Source organism: Neltuma alba, unplaced genomic scaffold (genome assembly GCF_004799145.2).
Source record: "Neltuma alba isolate B1F8T4 unplaced genomic scaffold, ASM479914v2 tig00006631_pilon, whole genome shotgun sequence".
Lineage (NCBI taxonomy): Eukaryota > Viridiplantae > Streptophyta > Magnoliopsida > Fabales > Fabaceae > Neltuma > Neltuma alba.
Window position 1 is genome coordinate 16,173 of NW_021634522.1, and position 18,921 is coordinate 35,093.

At 32.8% G+C, this 18,921-nt stretch overlaps 1 pseudogene; it reads right to left on the bottom strand.

Annotated features, from left to right (window-relative positions):
- Positions 1-565: 565 nt before the first annotated feature.
- On the bottom strand, positions 566-3,265 carry LOC114750761 (G-type lectin S-receptor-like serine/threonine-protein kinase LECRK2; annotated as a pseudogene).
- Between the last annotated feature and the right edge of the window lie 15,656 nt (positions 3,266-18,921).

Consider the following 18,921-nt stretch of genomic DNA (forward strand, 5'->3'; position numbering starts at 1 on the left):
GGACTCGACTCTCAATGCGTTCTCTACTCTTAATCCATTCCCTCAAAGCTAAGTTTCAGCTATCTCATTGCCACTCCATTATTAGTTTGGCTTTTAGCTTTGAAGTAATCATTTTATAAAATTTGCTTCTCTGTTTTTTCCCCGTGATCAAGACCTTGAGTGTCTGCGGGCTTTTGGTTTATTGGGATAGAGATGCTGTAATGAATAGTGGGTGTCTGTGTATGGACTATGGTTTTTGCTGTGATTAAGCTTGTTGATCTCATATGAGCCACTAAATCCATTTCAATGGGGTGTGGAACTAGCATATGAGTGGAGGCGTAACACCTTATCAATAAAACACGTAAACTTAGACAATCTCTAATATAAAGCAAGTTCTAACGCAATGGGCATCCCTAGAACAATTTTGAGCATATCATTGGGCTTCAAGCCCAAGTTAACAAACATTACACAAAAACATCATGTTATGAGGCCTATATTACAAAAAGTGAGATTTATAAGTTCAAGAGGTTTTACCACCGAATAATCTTGTCTTTTGGGATGAGCTCTCCCTATTGACTTGTGTTCATAATATTAGTACTTTCATTAAAAGGTTGATTAAAAAAGAGTCATGTCTCCTCATTTAAGCAACAAAAACACAATAAATCAAGTCATTTAAGAAACATGACAATATTTTAGTTCTATTTAAAAAAACACACTCATAATTATTCTCATCTTCCTACGTAATAAACACAGAGGGCAATGCATAGTCACTCACATACCCATGTTTATCAAGCACCAAGAGCATAAATCATTGATGAACTTGGACTCCTAAAAGATGCACAGAGAAAGTAGATGATAATTATTTGTTGGAAGGCCTAACATTCATTGGCAAAGGATGGTAGATCGGGAGGATTTGGCACATCCATGAATCCTTCAAGCATTTGCACAACTTGCTTCATCGTGGGTCTTGCTGATGGATCCTCTTGAACGCACCAGATACCGATCTTCAGATACTCTCCAAAACTCTTGATGTCAATTTGAGCTTCCTTATCTTCTTCCACTAATAGGTCCAATCTCCAATGGTGAAGGCAATCATATGCCCAATCTATTAGTACCATCTTATTCTCATCTTCAACATTCACATCAAAGCTCTTTCTGCAACAAATGAGTTCTACTAATAGAACTCCAAAGCTATAAACATCCACCTTCATGGTAATCGGCTTGTTTTTGAACCACTCAGCCGCAACATACCCTTTAGTTCCCCTAATTGCCGTTGTAGTTACAGTCTGGTCAATCTCAAAAGCTTTGCTAAACCGAAATCTGAAATTTTAGCTGTGTAAGAGTCATCAAGCAATACATTTTGAGGTTTGATATCACAATGTATGATCTGAGATCTGCACTCTTCATGCAAGTACAAAAGTCCTTTAGCTGTTCCTATTGCAATTTGCACCCTTTGATACCAACTTGGCCTTTCTCCTTCAAAAAGAAAACTTGCTAAAGTTCCCTTACTCATGAACTCATAGACAAGCAGCCTATGCTCACCTTCATTGCAAAATCCCAAAAGTTGCACCAAATTCCTATGGTGTGTTTGACCAATTGCACTCACTTCTGCTTCAAATTCCTTCTCATTTTCATTCACCATTTTTAGTTTTTTAACAGCAACAAGGTTTCCTGGAATGTCTGGCAAAACTCCTTTGTAAACAGTAGAAAATGCACCACGACCCAATTCTTCTGCGAACCCATTTGTTCCTTCCATTAGCTCTTTATAAGTGAAATTTCTAAGATTCATCCTTGGCTTAACTGAACCAACTTCGGGCTTCTTATGATTACTGTGACCAAACCAGTACACAACCACACAAACTGCCACTGACAAGAGCAAGTTCAAGAATACAGAACTTCCTAAAAGTGTTGAACCAATAATAATCAATTTTGATCTATCATTCTTCACATAAATAATTTCAGGATTCAAAGGAGAATAATTATCTTTTCTTATTTTAATCAGAGCCTTCCCTCCAAATGATGACACATTCTTTCCATTTCTGAGAGGTAGGCTCACCTTCCAACATTCCCCATCTCTGAAAACAACAAGTGCACAATGACAATCATCTAAACAAGCTTGTCTACACCAATCCTCACCTACTGGTGTGAAGTAATCATAGTCAGGACCTGGAAAATTTATTTGTTCCATCTCAGTGAAATTAAAGAGATGTGCTTCTGAAGAAGTTCCATTACAACTCTGTGGAGCAAAGTTTTGTTTGCATCCTTTCATCACATCGTTTGGATCAATGAAGATATAACCATATGGACAAAGGCAACTTTTCATCCCACTATCAAAGGTACAGTAGCTGTTGAATCCACAAGCTCCGCTTCCTTGTCTATCAGTAATGTTAGAGCAAATATCCTCTGGTATGTTGGAGTAAACTGACCAGGACATGGGCCAACTTCCGGCACTGGTACTATTACCCTTGGGATAGATATAGTGCTTAAAAACTCCATCATAATCAATAATAGCTCTGTGATAGAAATCTTGTGTGGATGGAGCATTTAATGATAACTTTGCGGCTATACTTTTATTACTGCTCTGAACAAATATAGAGCCTGTTTGGTTGAAGACCAGTGAGAAGCCATCACCCAAAGCCGCGGAATTCCAATAGGGCAAATTTGCCGCTGTCGATGGAGAATGGGTTGTTCGAAGCACAAGATTCCCATCTTCTTGGAGTCTAAGCTGAAATTTCCCTGTCGAAAAATTATTTTGCGAATAGCGCGAAACAATTTCACTAGGAGAATTTAAAACCTGTCCTGGTAGAATTGTATCAGTGGGATGATCAAAGCTTTGCCACAATGGTTGAGATCGTTGACCAAATAGCACAAAGTTACCAGTATCAAGCATTTGTGCATAACCAACGTCACCACTTCCAGAATTGCCACCACTCCAAATCTGGGAACCTTTGGGATCAAGTAACTGGAGCCAACCATCTGATTTGATCTCAACTTTGGAACCTTTTGACACAACAAGTGCATCACCTATGTCATTCTTGGCTGACCAAACGATAGTGTTCTCTGGAATTTTGTTGAACCAGATGGCTAGTAAGAAACCATTTGTTTTCTCAATTTGTTTGAAACCAAATGCATAATCATCAGATGATGAAGGCCAGAAGGAGCCATTTTCCCCTGCAGTGAGAACACTGCCCCAGGGTAAATTCTTAGAAGCTTGAGCGGCTACAGAATGCGAAAGCAAGGCAAGCAAGAGAGACAACAAGATTGGATATGGCTTCTCAAAAGCCATTTGATGAAAGCACAGGAATTTGATTTTATCAAAAAAAAATGCTTTTCCTCAAGAGTAATAATTAACTAACAATTGTTTCTTCATATAAGTACCGGAGAATAATGAGGATCTACGTAGACCCTTTTCTGCAAAATATGCCAAGCAAAGGATAGTTTGAAATTTTCCTAGAAACTCATGTGTTTGTCATTTAGGAAAAAATCAAATCCCTTCTGGAAAACATTATGTCCGTCGACTCCAAAAGTCTATGCTTCACCGTTTCCTAAACGGTGCCGAAATGAAGAATCTCAGAAAAATTAGTGCCTTTCCAACATGCAATGACAAAGCTTTAGGATAAGATGAAATGCTCACTTATGATTTTCTAATTATTAAATTGTTTAAGTTTTTAAAAAATCTTTCATTTTTCAAATTGTGTTGAAAAGCAATTAATCTGCATTCAGCAGTCTACGAACCATTTATTTTCTTAGGGCAAATTATCGTGGCACATTTCAAATGATAGCTTACTTCTGATTTTTCAAAAAGATGCAATTAATGCATTGAGCATCTTAATTTTTTATTTAATGCATTCAATTAATATACTTAATAAAACTGATTGGCTAAATGCATGATTGAAACATCAATTCTGTCAGAAGTTACAAATTTAGTCAGAAGTGAAAAGAACAGAAATACTAAATTTGTATTTTATATTGTGAGAAGCATGTTGCGTGTTAACTATTTTTGTATTAGTCATTTCATTTTCATTGGGCTTAGGACATTTTAGTCCTTAAACTATTCTTTTATGAATACCAATTATTCTAAACTAATGTTAATCCTCCTTTCCATATTCGTTAATTATTTGGACCATTAGGCACTGTTTGGTATGATGGAGTGAATTTCTAGGGAATGGGAGTGAGATTGAAATTAGTAGTGGGATTACGATTTAAAATTACGTTGAAGTTTCTTATCTTATTTTTGTCCGGAGAAGAACACAAGTTTCAATTCCCAAAATTATTTTTAATTGTTGTAAGATTTTCTTGTCATTATAGTAGCTGAGAGTAATTCTTTCAATTAAAATTTATATTTTCTTCTAAAGACAAATACTCCTATTTAAAAACATCTTTGAAAGTATCGAACACCTTGAGGAAAAAATCAACTCGGTGTCGGAAAGTAATTTAGGACCATTCATTTGTAAGGGGGTGTTTGGGTTCCAACCCAAACCATGGTTTGGGGACCCAAATCATGGTTTGGGAAAAAATCTCCCAAACACCCTTATAAAAACCAATGGGAAAAGAAAATTTTTTTTACTTTTGAAAAAAAAAGGAGAGTATGAGAGTTTATAGGATATGTATCTTATTGTTTTTTTTATAAACATTTTTTTATAAATATATTTAATCTTATATCTTATAAATATATATACATATTAATTATTTATTAATTATATTATCTCATGTATTATTAATTATGTTAATAAAAAATATATTATTAACAATTTTATTCCTTCAAATTAAAATATATCATAAAATATATTTTTTCTGTAAGTATCATATTAACTTATGCCTTTTTTAGTAATTTGTACATATAAAAAGTGTTTATGGTAACAACTATCCAAACACTCTCACTTCTCAGAATCATTTTTTCACAAAATCTATTTTTCTCAGAATCTATTCTCTAGAAGCTATTCTCCAAACTATGATTTGGTTATATCCAAACACCCCCTAAGACAAACAGTAGACTTTGATTTTTCAACTTTGAGTATCAATTATTTTTAAAAAAATCTAATACAAATATATATGAGCTGTAATGGGTAAATGAGCCTGAAGATAATTAAAACCTATATATAGAAAATATAATTAATTCAATATATTATTGAGGAATTCTTACATGCATCAGGAGTGTATCGTAATTTGTGCTCTTGACAAATAAAATCCTTCAAATCAAATGGTGGGACCCATATTTATTGCAGGTTTTTATATATCCTTTTCCTCATGCACGCTCTCTCTCTCATCTCTCAACTATCCCTCTTTTTTTGGTTTAATTTTTTCACTCTCCCCAATAAAACTTCTTCCACCCCCTTTAATTTTTATTTTTCTATTTTATTTTCGCACGCGCTCACACACTCCCCCTCCGTCCCTCTCTCTATTTCTTCATTTTTAATTTTATTTAATCTCTCATTTAAATACTAGGGTTGCTTTTCTAAATCAAAAATTCTATAATAATTATATAAAAATTAAATTTTAAAGTATTTTGGATACATAATTTATATTTTACAACCCAGCCTTTAAATTTTTTCTCAACTTTTTAAAATTCTTTTCTCTTTTATGGTTTATTTTATGTTGACATGTGAAAATTATAAAAAGGGAATCAAACTAAATAAAATATGCAGTTAGGTCTTTTTTTAACTTCAATGACATACATTTGCTTATAATAATTTGTGTTTATAAAAGTATTTTTGTTTTTCTTCATTTTTTATGAGATCACTGTTGCATTAATATTTTAGTCAAAAAAGTAATTCTTCTTGAACCAAAAAAGTGAATTTTCAAAACTGTTTTGCAGCTTTATTGATATTCACGGATGATATAGCTTTTGTTTACAAAAATATTTTATTTTTTCTTTTTTTATTAAATTGGCGAAACAATTATATTTTGATAAAAAGGTATACCTTCTCCATTTCAATGTTTTTAGTAATATAATGCTACTTTCTAGCTCCAGTTAAAACTTAAAACACAGTGCTATTACTTAAATTATAGAGTAAATAAAATTAAAAATGAAGAGAGAAAGTGAGTGTATGTGAAAATAAAATAGAGAGATAAAACTTAAAGTGAGAGGAAGAAGATTTATTAGGGAGAAAGAGAAAATTAAATCAAAATGAAAGAGGGAGAGTTGAGAGATGGAAGAGAGAGAGCGCGTTTGGAAAGAAAAGAGATATATAAAAGCCAGCAACAAATATGGGTCCTACCATGTGATTTGGAAGACTTCTATTTGTCAAAGCACAAGTTACGTAGAATTCCTCTACATTATTTGACGGGGTCACTTTTAAACTTTTTTTTAGTAAGAAATCAAATATTTGATGTCATAAAGGACTGAAAATGTGTGGAGCACGAAATGAAAATTTGAAAACAAAAACTCAAGTTGAAAAACATCTTTTTTATTTCGAAAAAAGATGCCTTATGAGAAATTACTCCAAAGTTCTTAAAGAAAACTTGTTCTTTTTCTTTTTTTAATAAATATTGTTGAAACATTTATATGGACTTTAGAGTTTAGACTTTAGACCAACTGGGGATACAAGCTGCAGCGTTGTCCTTTAAATTAAGGCTAATGTGGTAAAAACCATAAAAGATCATATTGCTGGGGCTTGTAATCCAATTATGATAAGGTTTTTTAGGTGAGATTTTTTTTTTGGACTCAAGGTTTTTCATGTGAGATTGCACAATGAGTTTTTCAAAAATCTTTCATTTTTCAAACTGCGTTGAAAAGTAATTAATCTGCATGGTGCAGACTACGAACCATTTATTTTTTAGACAAATTGTCGTGGCACATTTCAAATGATAGCTTAATTGGATGAACTTCTTCTTCTTTTTCTTCTTTTTTTATTAGAAGTAATCATATTTAAAACATTATTCGGTACTAAATGGGGAGAGGAATGTCTCCACTAACCCCTCTCTCCACTTCCTCTTTGCTTAATATTTTCATTATTAGATTAAATTTCAATGGTTAAGATTTATTTTATAAAAATATTATTAAAATATTAAATATTAAATAATAAAAAAATATATAAATAAATTTATACCATTAAGTGTTAAAATTTGATATATAAGTAGTTTAATATGATAAATTTTTATTATATTTAATATTATAATAATATTTTTACTCAATTTTAAATCTCAACCATTAGAAGTTAATCTAATGATGGAGAAATTAAGTGGAGAGGAAGTGAAGAGAGAAGTTAGTAGAGACATTCTTCTCCCTATTAAATATAGGTACCTCTTCTATACGTTGTGGGAACTAACTTCTTCCGGTGGATGTAACCTACCATTCGTAACTCATAATTTTTTTAGAAAAGATGCAATTAATGCATTGAGCATCTTGATTTTTTATTTAATTCATCTAAGTAATGTATTTGACACTGATAGGCTAAATGTATGATTGAAATATGACTTCTGTGACAAGTTAGAATTTAGTCAGTAGTGAAAAGAATAACAGAAATACTAAATTTGTATTTTATATTGTGAGAAGCATGTTGGATGTTAACTATTTTTGCATCAGTGACTTCATTTTAATTGGGTTTAGGACATTTTAGTTCCTAAACTATTCTTTTATGAACACCGGTTATCCTAAATTAATATTGATCCTCCTATTTTATTTAGACCATTAGGCATGTTTTGGTATGATGGAGTGAATTTCAAGGGAATGGGAGTCAGATTGAGATTGGTACGGGGATTGAGATTTAAAATTACATTCAAGCTATTGAATGTTGAATGTTGATTAATATGAGAAGTTATCACATTCTTATAAGAATAAGAATACAAATTCAAATTTTGAAAAACACACTTGTTGATACCGACAAACACTCTAGTCCTCGAAAAACTTAATCAAATAAAAAATATATATCATTTGGTATGTTTTGGGGTTACTCATGGGATTGATGAATTAAAAGAAAATAAAATAAAATTCAAAATATGAAAAACCTAAAATACCCATATCTCCTAAACTGCTCCTCTCGAGTTATGGTTGCGGGCTCACTGTTTACAGAGTGATTGCAGCTAGCAACTATGCTGACCAGAAGAAGACACATGTGCGATTGACGAAAGAGACCCTTTGCAACTCTGTCCCCCAATCCATGGCCTCTAAATGTTCAATCCCAGGACTGGTTTTCCAAATCCAAGACTGCTAAAGCAGTCGTACCAAACATGACTAAATTAATTCCGGTTAAAAACAAAGAGAGGACTAAATTAACAACATCAATACCAAGTTACCAATAGTCCAATACCCTCACACCATACAGGTCTTAGCTTCCCAGAAAAATTATGTAAAAACTCCCCAAGAAAACTATAAATAAATACCCACATAAAAATTAATACTAATAAAGTTTCAAAAAATTATAGATAAATAAATCAACTAATTTTTTACTTATATAAAATACGTAAATGCTATTTAAACTCGTGACTGTGGCTGACTACTGGGTGACCATACAATTATCATTATTCCTGACAACAATAGTCAGTTGTGATAATAATAATAATAGATATTATTATTATTATTATTTACATGAGTAAATATGAGGTTTCAAGATTATAAGAAGGGAATATAAATATTTAAATACTAGAAAAATTTTAATGACAATTGAACAATTTGAACAGCTATCATTATTTACTATATTAGAACTTGTTATTACAAGATATTTAGATAATGTTTGGTTTGTCAAAAAGTACTTTAAGAATGTGGTTTCATATAAATTGAAATAAAATTCTCATTATACATTTACTTTGTATATTTTAAGATTACTTTTAAAAAAAACACGTAGATTTTTCAGTCATAGTGTATTTCTTTTTTGACAGTACTTTATAATTCTCTCAATTAAAATTTATATTTTCTTCTACAGTCAAATACTCTTACCTAAGAACATCTTTAAAAGTGGGTAACATGTTGAGGAAAAAATCAACTCGCTGTCGGAAATTAATTTAGCGACCATTCATTTGTTGGCCAAAGAGTACAAGGTCCGAAGACCTTGATTTTTCAAAAGGTGCAATACATTATGATTTAGGGACCCTTCATTTGTTAGCCAAACAGTACAAGATCCGAAGACTTTGATTTTTCAAAGGTGCAATGCATAATGGCTTTATGAGGATCACTTTTTTGGGGGAAAAAAAAAACTAATACAAATATATATATGCGCTATAATTGGTAAGTGAGCTTGAAGATAATTAAAACCTGTATATAGAAAATAGAATTAATTGAATACATTATTTGATGGAGGTTACCTTTGAACTTTTTTTAGTAAGAAATCAAATATTTGATGTCATAAAGGACTAAAAATGTGGAGCACAATATGAAAATTTGAAACAACTCAAGTTGAATATCTTCTTCTCTTTTTCTCATTTTGATGAAATACGCATTGTGAGAAATTACTTCAAAGTTCAAAGTTCATGAAGGAAACTTGTTCTTTTTCTTCTTTTAATAAATGCTATTGAAACCTTACATGAACCTTAGAGTTTAGACTTTAGACCAACTGGGCGCACAAGCTGCATTATTGTCCTTTAGATTAAGGCCAACATGGTAAAAATCATAAAGGATCATGTAGAGTTTAGACTTTTGATCCCCGTCACAACGAAATAAGCACAATATATTTATTGTTATGATAAAATCTGAACCGTTTAAAATCTGACTTAAACGATTTAAATTTAAAATTTTTAGTCTGCGATTTTTCAATGGTAATTTTTTAAAGAGGTAACAATTATAGAATTGTTTTTATTTTAAATTTTATATCTATTAAAATAAAAAAATTCAAAACATAAAAAATAATAATAAACTATTAAAAATTGATATAAATGATCTAAACTGAGATCAGCATTCCATACTCATCTGTTTAATGAGCACACAATGTAACGTGCTCCATCCCAACTGAATGCAAAAACTTTCATATAAAGACTTCTTTAAGTATGAAGTTACAAGGTCAAGCCCTCTGTCAGTAAAGCTGGGAATCAGGGACGGCCTTTCAGGGCTGGCGGGCTTAAAAGGGCCGGCCCTCCAGAGCTGAAATTTTAAAAATACCCCAATTTACTAAGCCCGGCCCTTAAGCTACAGGGCCAAGGCCGGCCCGCAGGCTTTTGGCCCGTTAAAGAAAAAATACTATTTTTTATATTTATCATATTTTTTTTTATAAAAATATAAAAATAAACCAATGAAATTATTAATAAAAGACATAAATATGAATAAAATTAAGTCACAAATATAAAATATCATCATATAAAATATTTATCAACATCTAAGAACATCTAAAACATTCATTAACAAGATAACAACATCTAAAAGTTTTATCTATAATACAATTGTGCAATAAATAAACACTATCATTAATCTTTTGAAACTTCATCATCACTATAATTAATTACTTTTCTTCATAAGTATGCTTTTCTTTCGTAACAAAAATATCAAGTTTTTCTTCTTTATAAAAATTTTATTTTTAAATTTTGCAATCTAACTATTATTTTATTTTAATGTGAGAAACATTGTTGTTGAAACTCATGAATTTCTAATTCAAATTATAGAATCACAAGTTATATAAGTATAAAAATTCTATTATCAAATATATATATATAGTTTAAAAATATTAACGCATATAATATAAATCAAATCATTATTAAAGTCTAAATTAACCCATTTTTTAAAAATTTAATTGGATAAATTATTGTCTAAAACTAAATTTAATTTTAAAATGATAATAATAACTAAATATTTGAAATATTATTAACAATGTAAAAAATTAATAACATTAATATTATATAAAAAAAGTTAAAAAATAAAAAAATTATAAAAGGGCTTAAAAGGGCCGGCCCGCAGCCCTCCAGGGCCGGCCCTTTTAAGCCCTTGGCCCTCCAGGGCTTATTTTTCATTTTAAGAGAAAAATATCAAGCCCGACCTTCACAATTTCAGGGCCTAAACGGGCCAGCCCGATGGGCTCGGCCCGTTTTCCCGGCTCTATCTGTCAGTGCATAAGTTTTGGGGAGGGAAAAAGAAAGGAAAAAAAGACATGTCATGCATGCATCCAAGAAATTAAATTAAAAAGAAAAGAAAAGAAAAACCCAACAGGAACATGACGGAAGAAGAAAGCAAAAGGAGCCCAAAACACAACGAAAGAAAACTTGTCCAACAGCAAATAATTGAGAGGAGAGCTTCCTTTTAAGAAAAAGACCAACATCATATTGAGAGCTTGCAAAGGCTCAGCGATCAATGATCCTCTCTCCCCATATTCCAATCTTCTTCTTCTTACTTCTTATTCATATCAAAACACAAACACTCATCATCCGCCACGGCCACACATTACATGAGCCAACAATATAACCTGCAAAAATTTAATCTTTTTTTTTCAAATTTAATTTCACACAGAGCATAGTGTATGTATGATTTGAGTTAAAATTCAAAAATTAAATTATAACAGAAAATTATAGGGACTGGGTTGTAATAAATTAAACTTTAAGGATTAAGTTTTTCAAATTTAATGTACATATCACAATATATGATATATAGAGATTGAGTTACATCAAGTCAAAGTTTAGGAATTAAATTATAATCAAATCAAAATTATAAGGACTAAGTTGCACTATGTTAAAATTTAGAGCTTATAAGCCGTTATAATTCAGTTAAAACTATAGGGACAAAAAAAATTAAATTTCTTTAAAAAAATTACTATGTTTTAAAAAAATTCATTTATATATTCTTTTCTTCTTAAATTTAAATATCATTAATCTAATCTGTAATAGGAAAACTTTAAATTTAAATAAGAAACAAGACAACATAGCACATGATATGGAAATAAAATAAGTATACCCCAAGACCAATTAATTAACATGACTCTTGCCTCTTGGAGGTGGAAGTACATGAATGCAGCTTGTAAACTGAGAGCCACACTATGCGGTGTAAGAAAAGTTGCTATTTGAATTGTGAAAACAGAGTAAGTAGTAAACATGATTGAAAAACATAAAAGAGCTCTGCTTTCCCCCTTATTGAACAAAAACACTTAAACGATTGATAAACATGGAAGGAGCCCAAGGATTTAAAACGGATGAAACTAGCCTAAAAAAATAAAATCAACATGATATCCTTTGTTTTTTTTTTTGGGGTGTTGCAGGCTCACCTAAATTGGGAGGAAAAAAATCTTATCGTTCGATGACTCCAAAAGTTCGTGCTTCAGTAGTTTTTCAATCACTGCTGTTGAAAAGGAGACCAGCTGAGCTCATTTAACTGTCTTTAAAGATCTTAAATGTTGGTTTGTTAAGTAAATTGTACAGGATATCCATAGCTTCCATTCAAATGGTAGCTACTGTTTATTAGTTGAACATCGGTGTCCTTTTTCTTTCCTAGTGCACATGAACCATTTATTTGAAAAAATCTGGTTCTAGTTCCTGTTAGAACTTCAGAGTTTTTATGAGATGCAATACATTACGAGTATCATAAATTTTTTTTATTTAATTAAATAAGATATGAGCTTTGGTTAGCTTATACCCTAAATGCATTTGAATGTATTTAAAGCTGTTAAAATGGTTTTGGCCAAAAAAAAAAAGCTGTTAAAATGATTAAAAGCATCAACTCTGTACTTGAGTGTGAATTTTTTTAATTGACATAGATATATTTCTATGCCAAGCATTGTCGTACATTATTTCATATATGTGGACACTTTTCTCGATAAAAATTCAAACTTTAGTTCGTAATGTCATGAAGGGCTAGTTTTTTTATTAGACCAAACCCCACTAGTAATGTGAATTTAATTCAAATAAACATACTTAATTTCTTATGGGAGAATTTTAAAAAAATACTTTTGAATTTTAAAATTTCAAATCAATTTTATTCATTTCACTTTAATAACAATTGACAATATTTGGAAAGCAAAATAACAACATATTTTTGTAATCCTTCCTAATTTGAAATTTTAAAATTTTAGAAGTATCATTTTAAAATTTTTCTCATTTCTTATTGTTGAAAGAATTGAAGTAGATCTTTATTGGCCAATCAAGCGTAAGATTAAAAAAAAAAAAACTACCCATTTGGTTCGATGCATTACATTTGGATTCCTTGTAATTTAGAAGCAATGCTCTCTTCTAAGTGTTTGGTTGGTTTATTTGGGTAATCCTGATGCATTGAAATTACATCATATAAGGTAATAGGGATTACACTTCTAAAAGTTAAGAATTGGGATTACAATATGTAGGAATGAATTAAGAATTGGGATTACAATATGTGGGAATCAATAAAAAGACATTATTTGCCCCTACCTTCTCCATTATCTTTCTCCATCCAATGCTCCTTCACCGATGACCTTTCCTCTTTCTTGCCCCCACTAACGACCTTTCCATACGTCACCCAACCCTTGCTCCTTCTCTTGACAGACTGCCTATTGCGATTCTATGAAGGCGTGAAGGGAAACTGAAGAACAAACAAGAAAGGCACATATGATTGCTTTTTCTTTGCTAGCGTTGGATTATGGGATGAAGATACCTATTTCTTACATGGATAAATGATTTTATTAAAGACCTTTTTTGTCCTTTCAATTTTGTTTCTTTTTAATTAAATATTAATAATAAATTTAATTTTACCATTCTTGATGTTGTACCAAACAACTTCTTTATAATCATCATTGCATTATATTACATTACTAGGTATTACATTCCCATTTATTTCGTGAACCAAACGGGCAATAATACGTGCTTCTGTCATTTTTTATTAGGTCCTTCCCAGTTCCCCCATTAATAAAAAGAACCGTATCGGTTGCTTACTTTTCAAAGGATTCCAATTATTCTTTATGAGTATCATAATCTTTTTATTTAATTAAATCAAAAGAGAATATTTATAAAATTTAAATATTACTACATAGTTTGACTTTGAATGGGAACCCATGAATTCCCTTCTGCCCATTGAAATTGGGAAAATTGCCCCCTCCTCAATGCAAAACAATGGAAATTGGTCACATTAATGGACTAATGGAAGGGCTAGGCAAACACTAGACCATGAGACAGTCACCACCATATTATGTGGGGCAACATGCATGCATACATCAAGCCCTCGTTATGATAAGTTATTTGCAAGAAAATTTTTTTTATCCTCAATATAAATTACTTGTAGAGTATTTACTAATCAGTTTTCAACTTTATTCTTATTTAATTGTACTTGAAAAGAGAGAAAAAGGGGGGGGGGAATAATGAGAATGATTTGTATATGTATAAAGAGAAAACTTTCATAAAGACAAATTTGAAAATTTTTATCAATTTATTACATTTCTTAACACATAAGAATGAGTTACAAGTGACTTATAATAAGGATCAAAGTGATATGTGTGTATATCTTGCTCCCTCTTATACGTGTTATAAGAACCTAATAATAATTTTACATAAATTAAGGAAGTTAGTTAAAATTAATTTTTACTTCTTGTCCAAAATATAACAGCTAATTTGTAATGTAACTTACATTAAAACTAGCTTTTATATTTAGGACAAAAGGTAGTATTTCTTATTTGAATTCATTTGCAACCACTCATCTTGAAGATCATCCAATTCGAACTTTGAAGAAGATTTTCATTCTAGGTAGTTTTCAAAGGGATCATTTATTTGCTTATTCTTCACAAATTATATCAACTATCAAGTGTGAATCAGTAATATGACATTTAAATTTAAATTGAGAAGCAGGAGAACCGCGAATAGTGTTAGAACTAATGGACAAAATATAAACTTTCTAAAATACAAATTGCAAATACAAGATTAAATTTTGCTTATATATTTGATCCTTCAAATTTGGCTGTTCAAAAGTATGTTGGCAGCTTGATATAATTAGGGAGAAAGATACGATCATATAAATAAGTAAAAGACAAAACAATCTCACAAAATGGCTTAATTGACATATATTCGTGTGAAAAAATACATCTATCTCAAATCATCACAGCTCCAGCTGCCACTACTAGTAATGTGGAATAACAATTTTGATTATATGTAGTCACAACAAAATCTTAAAATAAACTGGTACCACAAAATGAACTTAGATTCTTATAAGATACACTAAAAAGTACTACTGATCCTAAATGTAAGTCCTTCAAGCAACAAATGAAGTTTCCTATCTTGCAAGCAATAGCATACCCAATAAATTTTAGTGCCATGTTTCTCGTTTTCAGCATTCATGTCAAAGTTCCTTCTTCAGCAAATGAGTTTCAGTAACAAAACTCTCAAGATGAAGACATTCACTTCGATGGTAATGGGCATGTTTTTTAAACTATTCATAAGCAATATACACTTTAGTTCCTATGATTGAATGCTGCATTTTTCATGCAAGAGTCCAACTTCAAACATAAAAAGGAAGCTCTCAAGTCTCATATCTCGTTCTCTGTTCAAGATCAAATGAATAGAACCTACCTACCCCTGCCGCACTGCACGAATGTTAGCTCTCGCTTCTCCACATCTGTGTCTTCCGTCTTGGACTCGACTCTCAATGCGTTCTCTACTCCTAAGTCTTAATACATTACGTCAAAGCTGACGAGTTTCAGCTATCTCATTGCCACCCTATTATTAATCAAGCTCTTAGGTTTGAAGTAATCATTTTATAAAATTTGCTTCTCTGTGTTTCTATTCCCCTATGATCAAGACCTTGAGTATTTGTGGGCTTTTGGTTTATTGGGACAGAGATGCTGTAATGAATAGTGGGTGTCTGTGTCTAGACTATGGTTTCTTCTGTGATTAAGATTATTGATTTCATATATGCCACTAAATCCATTTCAGCGGGGTTTAGAAGTAGCATATGAATGGAGGTGTAACGCCCTATCAATACAGCATGTAAACTCAGACAATTTGTAATGTAAGGCAAGTTCTAAAGTAATTGGGATCCCCAAAACAACTTTAAGCATGTCATTGGGCTTGAAGCCCAGTTAACAAACATTACGCAAGCACATCAAATTATAAGGTCTATAGTAAAAGAAGCGAGATTTATAAGTTTAAGAAACTTTACCACGCAATAGTCTTGTCTTTTAGAATAAACTCTTCCTTTTGACTTTTGTTCTTGACATTAATATTTTCATCGAAAGGCTAATTAAACAAGAGTTATGTCTCTTCATTTAAACAACAAAATCTGTTCATTCAAACAACAAAAACATAGTTAATCAAGTCATCTAAGAAACATGACAATATTTCAATTCTTCTATTGAAAAAAAGAAGTTCACACACTCATAATTGATCTCATCTTCCTACAAAATGAACATGGAGGGCGCTACACTTACATAGCCAAGTTTATCAAGAACCATGTGTAGACAAAACTGGAGTTGTGTATCAGCTAGGTCCGAGTCGTGCCGGCAGACACTGTCCTTAAGAGTTATTCCGCAACTGTAGGTAAATGTGAGTGCGGCACTCCCTAGGATTAAACGAACCCTTCCTGCAGGAAACAGGGTGACAGAGCAGTAGAAAAATACAGTAACCCACATCACAGAAACACAGAGAGGGAAGAAGGGAAATGCAGAGGAGGAACAGATGCTCGAAAGCTCAAGAGCGGGGTGCAGAACACACTGTCCTGGACCGCTTTATATAGGCCTCGGGGACCTAACCGTTGGGCACCATCATAAACACGATTAACTTATCAGTTTCATACGTTATTGCATTAACCTGTAATTATACCGTCGGTTTATGAACGTTGGGTACGTTTAAGAAATAAATGTCAGACGTTACCAGGCATTAATCCATGAGAAACGGTTTGAGGATTAATGGAGAATCAATGACGGTTCGAAAACTCCCAACATTCAATAACCTTCAGCTGTTACAAAAATAAACGGTCAAAAGAAGGGTTTTCTGATAAGCTCTCCTAACACTATTTTATAGTTTAATTTTGCAAAAGTGATTTACAAAAGGTGCCCGGTACTGTTCTAATCCACGCGCAGGGGGGAAATCGCTAGTTTTCAACTACGTTTCCCTCCTGGTGGGCTGTTGTTGTGTGCGCGAGACCCTCCTTCTCCTCTAGCCCATTTACAAGCCCAATAAAGTGTGATAGTATTTATACACTTGAGCTCCCTCTCTCTTGGGCAATGTGGGACTTCACTTTTGACACACCCCTTTGCATACACAACAATCCTCCACATGTGTCAAAAGGGAACACGTACAACTGGGTTACACATGGATATAACCATTTCGAGTCTAGTGTCTTTCGGACTATGAACCAGATCTAGACCAATAATACTTAGCACATAGAGATGTTAGTGAAGCCTGCTTCTATGAACCAACAGCTCTTGGTATGCGCTAGAGGTATCAAGAGTCAGATTATACCCCCACAATTTCTACTGTTTACGGCGGTTTTGCGCATTATGACGGCCATGCGCGTGCCCGGTTCTTAACGAATGCTCTAGAGATTTTGCCACAATCTCATGGGAGCGGCCCCACTCCACATTCGTAGAGGTGATTTCATCAAGTATACCTGCAATGAGCACACCATCCTGTAGGATTGTGAAATCATTAAGAGTTTTCACCCAGCCTCGCTAATAAATGCATTCTAGCACTTTCTCATATCCTAGGAAGGGACTATGAATTTACAGTAGTGCTAGCAGAACTAACAGACGACTTGTTTTTCCCATATGAACCTTTTTCATGGGGTCTCCAATCACAAAGGTTGGGTTTCCATCGTTGTTAATTTCATGTTGGCTTAAGTCCCATTCCCCTCGATGTTTCGATAATCTGTTTCTTCCCTAGGGGTTTCGTAAATGGATCCGCCAGATTCACTTCTGATCTCACAAAATTGATTGAGACTACTCCATCTTTGAGCAGCTGCCTTAGAATATTATGTCTCAATCGTATGTGTCTGCTTTTACCATTGAAGGTTTTGTTTTTCACTGTAGCTATTGCAGCTTGGTTATCGCAATGCAAAGACACTGATGGTGGTGGTTTTTCTCCCAATGGGATATTGGCCAAGAAGTTTTTCAACCACTCAGCCTCTGTACCAGCCAACTCCATAGCAATTAGTTCTGAATCCCTCGAGGATTTAGATAGAATTGTTTGTTTGGCTGACCTCCACGATATTGCACCACCGCCAAGGGTGAATATATAACCACTAGTGGATTTGGTCTCCTCTGAATCTGAGATCCAGTTAGCATCACTGTATCCTTCTAATACAGCGGGAAATCCACTATAGAGGATACCATAGCTTATGGTACCTTTCAAGTATCTCAATACTCTTACCAAGGCCACCCAGTGTTCACTGCTAGGACAGTGAGTATACCTGCTCAATCTACACACAGCATATGCTATGTCTGGCCTGGTGAAGTTCGCTAAATGCAACAGACTCCCAACAATCTGTGCATATTTAGATTGAGCAACTGGTTCCCTTTTGTTTTTAAACAACCTCACACTAGAGTCATAAGGAGTACTCAACGGATCATCATCACATCCAAATTTTCTAAGAATTTTTTCAACATAGTGCTCTTGAGATAATAAAATGCCGTTTTCAGTTTTTGTTATCTTAACACCCAAAATAACCTTTGCCTCACCCAGGTCTTTCATATCAAAATTAGAAGCAAGAAAACTTTTAGTTTCAAGCACAACATCTGGACAAGTACCAAAGATTAGCATGTCATCCACATATAAGCAGATAATCACACAGTCATTATTCACAAGTTTGGTATAAACACACCTTTCTACCTCGTTAGTAGTGAAACCGCCATTAGTTAAGACTTGATCTAGTTTTTCATGCCACTGTTTAGGCGCTTGTTTTAGGCCATACAAAGATTTCACAAGTTTACAGACTTTGTTTTCTTGCCCAGGGGCAACGCACCCTTCAGGTTGTACCATGTAAATCTCTTCTTCTAAATCACCATTTAGAAAAGCTGTTTTAACATCCATTTGATGAATAAAGAGTTTATGAATTGAGGCCAGAGCAATAAGAATTCTTATAGAAGAAATTCTTGTCACTGGGGAAAAGGTATCAAAGTAATCAATGTTTTCTTTCTGTGTAAA